The following is a 13,166-nucleotide window of genomic DNA, read 5'->3' on the forward strand; positions in this document are numbered from 1 at the left end:
AAAATTGGTGCTGGATTTTGTCAAATGCTTTTTCTGCATCTGTTAATATGATCATATGACTTTTATCTCTCATTTTGTTTATATGATGTATCACATTTATTGATTTGTGAATATTTTACCAGCCTTGCATCCCTGGGATAAATCCCACTTGGTCACTGTGAATAATCTTTTAAATATATTGCTGGATCTGATTTGCTAATATTTTGTTGAGAATTTTGACATCTATGTTCATCATGGATATTGGGCTGTAATTTTCTTTCTTAGTAGTGTCTTTATCTGGTTTTGGAATTAGGATAATTCTGGCCTCATAAAAAGAGTTTGAAAGTCTTCCTTCCTCTTGAAATTTTTGGAATAGTTTGAGGATGATAGGTGTTAGTTCTTTGAATGTTTGGTAAAACTCCCTTGTGAAATTGGTCAGTCCAGGACTGTTGTTTGCTGGGAGGTTTTTTAAATTTTTATTACTTACTCAATTTTATTAGTTGTTATTAGTCTATTCAGGTTTTCCGATTCTTCCTGATGTAGATTGTGTGTTTCTAGGAATTTGTCCATTTCTTCCAGGTTGTCCAGTTTGGTGGCATATAGTTGTTTGTAACATTTTCTTACAATCCTTTGTATTTCTGTGGTGTTAGTTGTCACTTCACCTCTTTTGTTTCTGATTTCATTTGTTTGGGTTCTCTGTCTCTTTCTCTCTCTCTCTCTTTGATGAGTCTGGCCAGAGGTTCATTGATCTTGTTTATCTTTTCAAAAAACCAGTTCTTAGTTTTGTTGATCTTTTGTATTATTTTTTAAGACTCTATGTCATGCCCTGGCTGGTTTGGCTCAGCGGTTAGAGCCTCGGCCTGTGGTCCTGAGAGACCCGGGTTCGGTTCCCGCTAAGGGCGTGTACCTCGGTTGCAGTTTGTCCCCGGCCCTGGTTGGTTGTGCGGGTGGCAGCCACTCGATGTGTCCCTTTCACATCGATGTTTCCCTCTCTCTCTCTTCCCCTCTCTCCCTCCCACTCTGTCTGAACAAAAAATGGAAAAATGTCCTCCGATGAGGATAAAAAAAAAAAAAAAAAAAGACTCTATGTCATTTATTTTTGCTCTGATCTTTATTATTTTCCTTCTTCTACTTATTCTGGAATTTTTATTGTTGTTACTTTTCTTTTTTTTATCCTCACCCGAGGACATTTTTCTATTTTTTGTTCAGATAGAGTGGGAGGGAGAGAGAGAGATAGGGAAGGAGAGAGAGAGAGAAGGAGAGAGAGAGAGAGAGAGAGAGACATCGACGTAAAAGGGACACATTGAGTGGCTGCCACCTGCACAACCAAAGAGAGCCGGAGACAAACTGCAGCCAAGGTACGCACCCTTAGCGGAAACCAAACCCGGGTCTCTCTGGACTGCAGGCTGACGCGCTAACTGATGAGCAAACCAGCCAGGGCAATTGTTGTTACTTTTCTAATTCTTTTAATTTTAGAGTTAGATAGTTTATTAGAGATTTTTCTTGTTTCTTGAGGTAGGCTTGCAGTGCTATGAACTTCCCTCTCAGGACTGCTTTTGCTGTGTCCCATAGATTTGGGGTTGTTGTGTGTTCATTTTCATTTATTTCAAGGAAGTTTTAAATTTCTTCCTTGATCTCATTGTTAACCCACTCATTGTTTAATAACATGCTGTTTAGCTTCCATGTGTTTAAATGTTTTTGAGTGTTTTTATTGTAGTTGATTTCTGTTTTAATGCCATTGTGATCTAAGAAGATGCTTGATATGATTTCCATCTTCTTGAACTTGTAGAAACTTAGTTTGTGTCCTAACATGTGGTCTATCTTTGAGAATGTCCCATGTGCACTTGAGAAGAATTTATATTCTGCAACTTTGGGTGAAATATTCTGTAAATGTCAATTAAATCCATCTGATCTAGTGTGTTATTTAGGGTTGTTGTTTCTTTGTTAATTTTTTGGTCTAGAAGATCAATTCAGTGATGTCAGTGGAGTGTTAAAATCTCCTACTATGATTGTATTGCTGCTGTCAATCTCTCCCTTAATGTCCTCCAGAAGTTTAAAAATATATTTTGGTGCTCGTATATTGGGTACATATATATTAATGGAGTTATTTTCTCTTGTTGGATTGATTCCTTTAGTATTATGTAGTGACTTTTTTTGTCTCCTGTTATGGCCTTCATTTTAAAGTCTATTTTGTCAGATATGAGTATTGCTACCCTAGCCTTTTTTTGTTTGTTTCCATTTGCATGGAAAAAAAATTTTCTATCCCTTCACTTTCATCCTATGTGAGTCTTTTATTCTGAAGCGGGTCTCTTGTGGATAGCATATATATGGGTCACGTTTTGTTATCCATTCAGCTACCCTATGTCTTTTGATTGGAGCATTTAATCTATTTACATTTAAGGTTATTATTGTTAGGTACTTATTTATTGCCATTTTAATTCTTTTTTTTTTATCCTCACCCAAGGACTTTTTTTTTTTTTTTTTTTGCATTTATCTTCAGATAGAGCAGAAGGGAGAGAGGGAGGAAGAGAGAGAGAGAAACATCAATGTGAGAGAGATACATCTAATGGCTGCCACCCACAAGACCCCAACCAGGGCCAGGGACAAACTGCAACCAAGGTACATGCCCTTATCAGGAACTGGACCCAGTACTCTCTGGTCCATGGGCTGACGCTCCAACCTCTGAGCCAAAACTGACCAGGGCACCATTGTAATTTTTCATGCCTATGTTTCTCTCTATATATTTTCTCTTCTTATGACAGCAGTCCCTTTAACATTTCTTACAATGCTGGTTTGGTGGTAATAAATTTTTTTAGCCTCCTTTTTTGGGGGTCTGGGAAGCTCTTTATTTCACCTTCTATTATGAATGATAGCCTTGCTGGATAGAGTAGCATTGGTTTCAGATTCTTCCTTTTCATTACCTGAATACTTCATGCCACTCCATTCTGGCCTGTAGTGCTTCTGTCGAGATCTCAGCTCATAGCCTTATAAGATCTCCTTTGTAACAAATTGCTTTTCTCTTGCTGCCTTTAATATTCCATCTTTGTCTTTAAATTTTGGCATGTTAATTATGATGTGTCTTGGAGTGGGCCTCTTTGGGTTCTTTTTGCTTGGGACTTTCTGTGTTTCCTGAACTTGTGTGACTGTTTTCTTCACCAAGTTAGGGAAATTTTCTGCCATTACTTTTCCAAACAGGATCTCTAGCCCATGCTCGCTTTCTTCTCCTTCTGGTACTCTTATGATGTGGATGTTGTTAGGTTTTATATTGTTCCACAGCTCCCTTAAACCATTCTTCTGTTTTGTTATTGTTTTGTTTTTTTTTTAATCCTCACCTGAGGATATTTTTCTATTAATTTTCTTAGGTAGAGTGGGAGGGAGGGAGGGAGAAAGAAAGAGAGAGAGAAACATTGATTTGAGAGAGACATATTGATTGGTTGCCTCCTGCACAACCCCCACTGGGGCCAGGGATAGAACTCACAACTGAGGTATGTGCCATTGACCAGGAATTGAACCTGTTACTCTTTGGTCTGCAGGCCAATGCTCTAACCACTGAGCAAAACTGGCCAGGGCTGTTCTGTTTTTGTTTTTGCTTTTTGGTTGTCTGATTGAGTGATTTTTTTTTTCTACCTTGTCTTGTCATTCTTCATTTCTGACTGGTTGTTTTATAGTTTCCATATCTTTTTTCATGCTCTGAGCATTATTATAATCATTCTGAATTCTATATCTGATAAATTGCTTATCTCCATTTCATTTATCTCCTTTTTTTTCTGGAGAATTCTCTTGTTCTTTCATTTGGGGCTTGTTTCTTTTCTTTTTGGTATGTGCTCCTAGCGGGAACCAAACCCGGGACTTTCTGGTCAGCAGGCCAACACTCCAAACACTGAGCCAAGCCAGCCAGGGTAGGGCTTGTTTCTTTGTTTCCCCACTTTGGCTGCCTGTTTGGATTTGTTTCTATGTATTAGGTAAATCTGCTCTGACTCCCAGTCTTGGTAGGGTATCTTTATGTAGTAGGTGACCTGTGGGACCCAGTGGCACAGTCTTCCTGATCACCAGACCTGGATACTCTAATAATGTCCCTTGTATGTATTGTGTGGGTCCTCATGTTGTAATGGAGACTTGATTGCTATTGGCCCATTTGTGTGTGGGCTCAACCCTCAGCCTGGCTGACAATGAGGCTCAACCTCTAACATAGCATGCAGGCTGCTGTGCACATACTTATTACACGAAGCAGAATTTGCCTCAGCAGGGTTTGGAACCTGCCAATATCTCCCTTTGGATATACTGCTTGTGAAGCTTATTGGATCTTGCTCTGTTGTTGTCTGAAGTTGGCCACTGGGTTTATTCATTTTGGGCCTCTTCAGAAGGTCACTGGTACAGGCCAATGTTAGATGCTATTTGCAACTGGCCCTGAGTACTCTGTTTGGAGCTATCAGCAATCCACAGCTTGTGGCTCCCTCTACTGGGGCTGGAATTGTGTAGAAAGGACCAAGTTGTGCACCAAGGTCTGCCCTGGGCCCAGGAGCAGGTCAGACCAAGACTCAAAGCACTCAGAGACCCATCTCTGCCTGCATACTGATTATTAGTCTCAGATACTTAACGAGCCTCAGGCTGTAGTCTTAGCAGGGCATAAACTCCATAGGGTGGGGTGAGAGGGTTTCCAATGGGTGGGGCTATTGCTTCTGTCCACCATCCCAAGCTAAAGCTGCCTGGATGGTAAAGGTCTGCTTGAGAAAGATGGCTTCATCAGCATGGAAGAATGACTCAGCACAGGGATCCTGGCAGCTGTCATCTCAGCTCTCTCCCCAGAGCCACCAATCCCAGACTCTTATGCAACTCTAGTCCACTCTTCCCTCCCTCTGCTGGAGCCCAAAGTGAGTGGCTGCAAATGAAATTTAGTGCATTGGCCCTTTAAGAGGGTGCCTGTGTTTCTTGACATCTCTTCCTGCCAGACAGAACCTCTGGTGCTTTTCACCACCAGGTGTTAACTGGGCACCCTTCCTGGTTCTGTTACTCTGGACTGGGGAGCCCAGCTTAGAGTTTAGACCTCGGACTTCTCAGGGGGAACTGCCCTCAGCTGAAATATCCCCCTATCATGTCAGCTGCTGCCTGTGGGAGCCCAGCCCTCTTGCACCTCCACACTTTCTACCAGTCTCAATGTGGGCTCCTCTTTACATCTTTGGTTACAAGGGTTCTCTCCAGCTAGACTTCAGTTGGTTATTCAGAATGGTTTTCCTATACATATTTTAGTTGAAATTCCAGTTTGGTCCTGGGAGAAGGTCAGTGTAGCGTCCACTTAATCTGCCACCATCTTGGAATCTCCTCACACATGTGCTTCTTTTTCTGTAAAATTACTGTTCCTGTTTTTTACCTGTTCCTCTCTTCCCATGGCTTGCTTGACTTTGTAAGTATAAGAGTTGTAACTCACTTTCTACTTTCAAAAAATACAGAATAAAATATATTAATTTTAATATAGTCAAATTTGTCGATCATGGTTGGAGTTTTTGGAGTCTTTGTTGTTGTTGTTCTTAATCCTCACTTGAGGATATTTTTTAAAATTGATTTTTAGAGAGAATGGAAGGGAGGGAGGGAGGAGGAGGAGAGAGAGAAACATCGATGTAAGAGAGACATCAACTGGTTGCCTCCTGCATGCACCCTAGACCGGTCCTAGGAATCAAACCTGCAACCCAGCTATGTATTCTTGAGTGGGAATCAAACCAATGACCCTTTGGTGCATGGGCTGATGTTCTAACCACTGAGCAACACCAACCAGGGAAATGTTTGCTATTGTCTTCTGAAAGTGTCACAATTTTTCTTTACAGTTATGTTTTGAATTCAATCAGAATTAATTTTGTGTACTAATTTAAATAATCATTGTTTTAATCTATTCATTGAATAGTTCATTTTTTCCAAATGATTTGCAAGGCCAGCTCTATAATAAATCAATTTTCTATAAATGTATGAATCTGTCAACTCTCTGTTGTGTTCCATTGTTCATTTTCTACTTTTCCCTACACAAGAGCACATTGTCTTAATTACTAGTTTTCTGACAAATATTTTTGATTTATGGTAAGTCCTTCCACCTTTTTCTGCTTCAGAAATGTCAAGGCCTCTTTTGTTTCTTTTTTATCAATTTTACAGTCAGTGTGTCATGTTCCACAAAAAAGCCTATTTGGATTTTGATTGGCATTCATTAAATTTATAGGTTAATCTGAGGGAGAATAAACAGATTTACAATTCTGAACATGAATATTTCCCCATTTATTTATGTTTTATTTATTGTCATTTAATAATATTTTATAATTTTGTTTGTAAAGGTCTAATATGTTTTTTGTTATTTTATTACTAGATTTTAATATTTTTGTATGCTATTGTAAATGGTTTCATTAAAACATTTTTATTTTCTAGCTTTTATTGATAGAGTATAAAAATACAATTAATTTTTATCTATTGAATTTCTACCCAGTAACTATAGTCTCATTAATTCTAATTATTTATTTTTAGATGGTTTTGGGTAAACAAGCAAACAATGATATCAGTTGAAAATAATGACAAAATTTTCTTCCTTTTTTATCCTTTTCTTCCTGTTTTTCTACCCATATTGCACTGCTAGGACCTCCACTACTAGAGGTGGTTATAGCAGGCGTCTTGAATTCACCATTAAGTATGATGTATGCCTTAGGAAGATATTTTGTAGATACCATTTATTAGGTTAAGGACATTCTCTTTTGCATTAATTTTCTATTACTGCATAACAAATTACCACAAATTTAATGGTGCAAAACAACACACATCTGTTATCTTGATTTCCATGGATCAGAAATGGGGGCACAGCTTAGCTGAGTCATTTGCTCAGTCTTACAAGGATGTGATCATTGTATCGGCCAGGCTGTGGTCTCATGTGGAAGCTCAACTAGGGAAAGATCTTTTCCCCAAGCTCATTCAATTGTTGACAGAATTCATTTCCTTACAGCTATATGACTGAGGGCTCTGACTTCTTACTGGCTGCCCTCAGTTCCTAGAGGCCACCCACAATTCCCTACCACATGACCCTCTCCACAGGCAGTTCACAACATATCTGTTTGCTTCCTCAAAGTCAGCAGAAGATGCTCTCTAGTCCACTAAGATAGAATCTTCTATAATAAAACCTAATGATGGGAATAACATCCCATCACCTTTGTCATATTCTATTGGCTAGAATCAAGTCACAGATCCTGCCCACACTCAAGGTATACAAAGGCTACATCTTTGGGTGATTCTGTCCTACCTTCTATGCCTAGATTGCTCAGTTTAAAAAAAAAAATTAGCCAATGTTGAATTAATTAATCTTTTAAAAATCGATTATTATTAAATGATTTTCTCCTTTGATCTGTTAATATGATAAATTTCATTATTTTTCTAATATTAGACAAATGTATTTTGTGGCCTAAACCTAATTTAATTATGATGTATTTTTTCCACCATCTATTTCTAGATTTGGTTTCATAATAGTTTGTTCAGGATGTTTGCATCTACAGTCATAGGTAAAACTGATCTATATTTTCCTTTCTTGTACTGTCCTTGTCAGGTTCTGCTTCATAAAATGAATTTAGAGTTACCCTCAGTTTTTCTTATGCTTTGGGGAAAAATGTGTAAGGTTGGAATTGTTTTGCTTCTTGAATATTTGCTACACTTTGCTGGTAAAATCTTGGCCAGGCATTTTCTTTGTGGAAAAATGTTTGTTTACTTATGTACTTTTAACGATTTTAGGACTGTTATATACTTTTATGCATTTTTCAGTCCGTTTTGGTAAGTAATCTTTTTCTAGGAATCTGCCTTTTTCTTTTATTTCCTAACATTCTCCTATTATATTTTTAGTGATTGAAACACCATTTCTAATATTATTTTGTTTTCTCAGCCTCTCCCTCTCCCTCTTTTTTTTCTCTGTCTCTTTGTGTTTAATACTGCTAGAAGCTTATCAATTTTATTAATATTTTCAGAGGCTCAACTTTTGACTTTTTATAAAATCTTATCTAGAGTATGTTTATATTCTATTTAATTAATTTCTGTTCTTATCTCCATTTGTCCCTTCTGCTTTCCTTAAAATTGCATTCAACTCATTTTGAAATGTATTTTCATTCAAGTTCTGTTTTATATATTTAAAATTTTCCATTAGTATTTATTCTTTTATTCATGAGTTATTTGTTTCTTAATTTCCAAAGGAATTTTTTGTTTTATTGCTTTTTAGTATATATTGCGTTGTTGTCAGAGATTGTTGTTTGTATGGTACTAGTTCTTTAAAATTTGCTGAACTGGCTTTATGGCCCATTAAGTGGTCGATTTTTATTAATGTTCTGTGTACTTGGAAAAAGTGTGTACTATAAATTTTATGATTATTGTCATTCAAATTTTTGTCCTTTCTTTTTTTATTTTTTATTGTCTGCTTGATGTGAATCAGAGAGATGTGTTAAAATTTCCTACTATGATTGTGGGTTTGTCTGTGCTTTGTTGTAGTTCCATAAATGTTTTGTGTTTTAAACTTTTAAATGTGAGAACTACTGGACAGGTATTTAATTTCACTCTGGCTGCTCCTCTAGGAAATCACATGTGCGCACAGAAGTGTGGTTCTTCTCCATCAGGACTGTTGAATGTGGCAGAAAATCCTCCTCCAAATGGCACAGCGGTTCTCACCCTGTGGATTGTGGCCCCTTTGGGGTCGAACGACCCTTTCACAGGGGTCGCCTAAGACATAACAGTAGCAAAATTACAGTTATGAAGTAGCAACAAAAATAATTTTATGGTTGGGGGTCACCACCATATGAGGAACTGTATTAAAGGGTCGCGGCATTAGGAAGGTTGAGAACCACTATAAAGCAAAGTTACTGGCTCAGGTAATTAGAAGATTCAGTGGCTGCAATGATGTCACCAAGGTCCCCAATTCTTTCTTCCTCTCCCCTCTGTTTTCTGTGGTCTTAGCTTCATCCTCATGTTCTGCATGGTGGCCCCTGCAAACTCCACCCTCTGTGACCACAAAAGGGTCACATCAGTTTCTGACAAAATCCTTACACCATACCTTCCTGGGAAAGACCGTCTTTTCTGGTGGCTGCTGCCCAAACTCTGGGTTCTGGGGTTCATTTGCTTATGTTAGCCTGATTTGGGCCATGTGTCCACCATTTGTTGAGAGTGATGAGGTTCTCTAATTGGCTTAAGTCTGCACGGCCCACCATGGATCTGTAACTAGGATTAATTCCACCCAAACAGTGGAGATAGAGGGAGTGGGAATTCACCAAATTAGAATCCGTGTACTGTTGGCTGGGAATCGGAGGAATGGATGCCGTGAAGGTAATGAGAAAGGGTCCTCTGCAGCTTTCTCTCACTATCCTCTCGAAGCGAGAACTAAGGATGTCAGCTTCTCTTGTTGATGTTCAGACAAAGCTAGCTGATCACTTTCTCACTGAAACTGAACTAAACAGGGTCCTAGGTTCCCAAATTTGTGAGTCAAGTAAACATTGCATTGTCATTCTTAGAAAAAATTCTTTAGGAAATCCTAAGTATAATGAGGACTCCTAAATTCTGAAGCTCTGACTGAGCTATGCATCTACCTTCTCATTCCAAGAGGTAGGAGGTGAAGAGAGTGTTCAAAGAAAGGGCAATTGAATCACGGTGCACAGGAGCTCACAGAAGACCTGACATTTCCCCTGATGAGTGACTGGGGTGTGGGTGCCCCATTGCTGTGCATGTTCTTTCTGGAGAAATACTTGATTGCTTTAAGTGATACCCCACTGCTGGAAGTAGGAGGCAGAACAGATTTGGAAAGAAGCTTTACCTAAGTAAAGAGGAAATTGCCTGTAGGCAGCGGTAACATTTGTGTTTTCTACCTTTGGTTTTCCAGGGGACAGGATTTCATCTTAAGAGATGCTATTAAGTGTGACTTGCCCCCAGAAAAAAATGAAATGAACACTTCAAATTAATGCTACCTAAAAAAAAAAAAAAAAAAAAAAAAAAAAAAAAAAAGATTAAACTAATTTTGGCAATCTTCAGGTACTATTTGCAGTAATGACTGAAATAAAGATTCATAACCTTGACCACCATTAGCATAATCCACTGTAATGCTAGGTGTAAAACTGCATTATTTTAATAATCTAATTTAATGTTCCCTAACCAGTGTTGTTGGTTTTTTTGGTAGATTTTCAAGTATTAGCTCTAAATTCTTTAAACTAAAGGCAGATAAATTTGAAAATGATTAATGCCTCTGGAATATAAAATACACGATGAATTAATTTAGCTGGTACAATATGCGTATCTGTGTTTTCAGTGAGAGACTGATCATGTGGTGTGAGGGTGTCTGTGTGTGTGCATGTAAACATGTGTGTGTTGGGGGGAAGTAGGGGCTTTTTATTTTGATCTAACATTTGCAAAATCTATGACTCCGGGAAGAACACGGCGCGGCCCTGGGCAGGCCTCAGCCCTTCCACACCAGCACAGAAGGCTTCTTAACTCAGCACGGCAATGCTCCGTCGTTTCTGCCCTGATTCACTGTTTGGTTTGGGGCAAATCACTTCTCTTGGCCTTCCATCTCCTAGTGTACGGTAAGGGACGTGACATACACAAGGGCTTTTCCCCAGATGCTGGAGGAATTTCCAGGTGCCGTGAGTGGCCGAACGCAGGGGGTGGTCTTACTCAGAGGGCCCTGAACTTAGCAGAACTGTTCAGTTCAGAGGACTGGAAGCGCCTTGGAGGTCTCATATCCTGCTTTTCCAGCTTTCACAGCCATGCATAATGCAGTAACAGATCGACTTTTCTTTAAGACTAAAGGCTACATTTTATTCAATGGTTAAATACAGTGGGGAAGAATCAATGCTTGTAGCCTGGGAGGTTACCCTAACTATTTTTGTGTTAGCTTCAGTGAGACACCTGCTAGCAAGGACATTTCTAATCTTAACTTTTTTTACCGGATGAAAAAAGTCAGGTGGCCCTTCCCGATCCTTGCCCAGAGCAGAGGCCAGAGCAAGACACTACGCCCTGACAGCTTTGTGCCAGGAGAAAGCAGGACACTGCGGCCGCGAGGCAGAGAAATAATGAATGAATAATAACCTGGCAGCATTGTTTTCCAATAGTGTGGAGCCTGAATGCAAATTAGCACAGGTCCATGGGTCCGGAATTGAAAAGAAACGAGGATGAAAAGGAATGGAGCTTCAGCAAATTGCCATCATTATACAAATCTCCCCCCTCACCTTGATTCCTCCTCCCTCACCACTCCTTGCCAACTCAGGGGAGGGTAGACACTTTGGGGAGCGCGTGCCAGGCTGGGAGCTGATGGGGGGTCTCACCTCAGCAAGTTCTAGATCAGTGCTCAGCTCTGGCTGCCCCTAGAACTACCGGGGGGGCTCAGGAAAATGCCAGGAGCCTCCCAGACTCTGCTTTCCGAACCTCCAGGGGTTGAGGGCACTGGCTGGGGTGTTTTCAGAAGCTTCTGAGATGATACTAGTGTGAAGCAAAGGTTGAGAACCTCTGCTCAGATCAATGAAACGACTAATGTTTAACTGCCCGATCCTTTATTTGAAACGGCTGCCAGTTTGCCTTATCACACACCTGCGTGTCTATATATTCTTGCTGATAAACAGCTGCTCATCTTAGGAACGGTTCTCACTTCCTCTCTAGGTTGTTACAAACAAGTTCGGTATTAGCTGTTCATGCATCTGCCCGTTGACAGGGACCGTCCACACAGGGCAGTCCTGGCCTTGCTAAAGAGGTGACTGTTTCCAGTCTCAACTGAGATTTCCTCCTTTAAAATTTTCTATTGCTTAACACAGGGAAGAAAGATCAAACTGAAGGAGATCAGCCGCTTGCACTTTTGGTTTTGGTTTGAGTCAGTTCCCTTCTTGTCTTCATTCAGTGCCATCGTATCAGCATTTGCTAGAACACGTTTGAATGCCCTTTCTGTCCAGCTGCAGTTCAAGAAGTGGTGAAGGCCTTAGCTCAGCCTGCCCTCCCTGGCGGCTCCCACACTTGGCACAGAGAAGATGCGGGCCCCCACCCGGAACGCAGAACCCGAAAGCCAGCCCGCCACCCACATTCCAAACACCCCAAGTCTGGGTCTCGACCACACGTGGTCAACACACAGTCTCAGTCTTCATCCAAATGGGCCAGCAAGAGGATTCGAACCACCAAGTTTCCGTCCACTCCCCAAATGTGCTGAGGACATAGGTGACATTTCCTGCCTGGTTTTCTCTAGCGCAATTCTCCCATGTGAAAAATGGGAATAATATTGTCATTCACCTCACAGGGCGACAACTAATTTTTTTTTTTAAATCCTCACCCGAGGACACTTTTTCCATTGATTTGTTAGTTTGTTTTTAGAGAGAGTGGGAGGGAGGGGGGGAGGGAGAAGCAGAAAGAGAGAGAGACATTGATGTGGTTGCTTCCTGCTCATGCCTGACTGAGGCCGGGGATGAAACCTGCAACCCAGGTACGTGCCCTTGACCAGGAACTGAACCCAAGACTCTTAGGTCCACGGGCTAACACTCTAATCACTGAGCCACACAGGCCAGGGCAACAACTAACTTACTGATAGTTGAGGTCCTTGGATGAAAGGTATTGTTTATAAATACTAAGTATTATTAGTTAGCGGTCACTGCGTTGGTAAGGTATCCATTCAGGAGGACTTTTGGGAAGAGACCTTTGAGGAATGAACAGCAGCAGAAATATAACTGGATATATTTTTGAAAATATTTTTGGGTCTACTAACTTCAAACAAGTCCCAAATATTGGACATTGTTTCTGAAAGCATCTATTGCATTCTTCTTCATATTATATTTTGTCTGGATCTATAGAAAAATTATTTGGGAAAAGCGAGGGTATGGGGGTTTTAATTCAGGGGACTTGATTTCCCTTCCCCTGTCTGGGAATGTGACTGTAGCGGTGGGGACAGCTGGAGAGACCTGTCATGTCACAGGTCCCCTCTGACATGTTGCGGTGTCTCTTCTGGTTGACACTGTGAATGGGCATTGTCGCCCATGGGCAGGGAGCTAGAGAGAAGATCTAGTTGGTTTAAAGAAAAACATGCCTCCTTGAGCTCATGAGAAGGCAATAAAAGCCTGGTGACTCCCTGGAGTTCTGAGGGCTCCCACCTGGAGAGGCTGGTCCCTTACAAGCTGTCACACCACGGAAAGGAGGACCTCTGGCTAACAGAGAGCCTGACTGATACAGGT

Source organism: Molossus molossus, unplaced genomic scaffold, assembly GCF_014108415.1.
Source record: "Molossus molossus isolate mMolMol1 unplaced genomic scaffold, mMolMol1.p scaffold_m16_p_20, whole genome shotgun sequence".
NCBI lineage: Eukaryota > Metazoa > Chordata > Mammalia > Chiroptera > Molossidae > Molossus > Molossus molossus.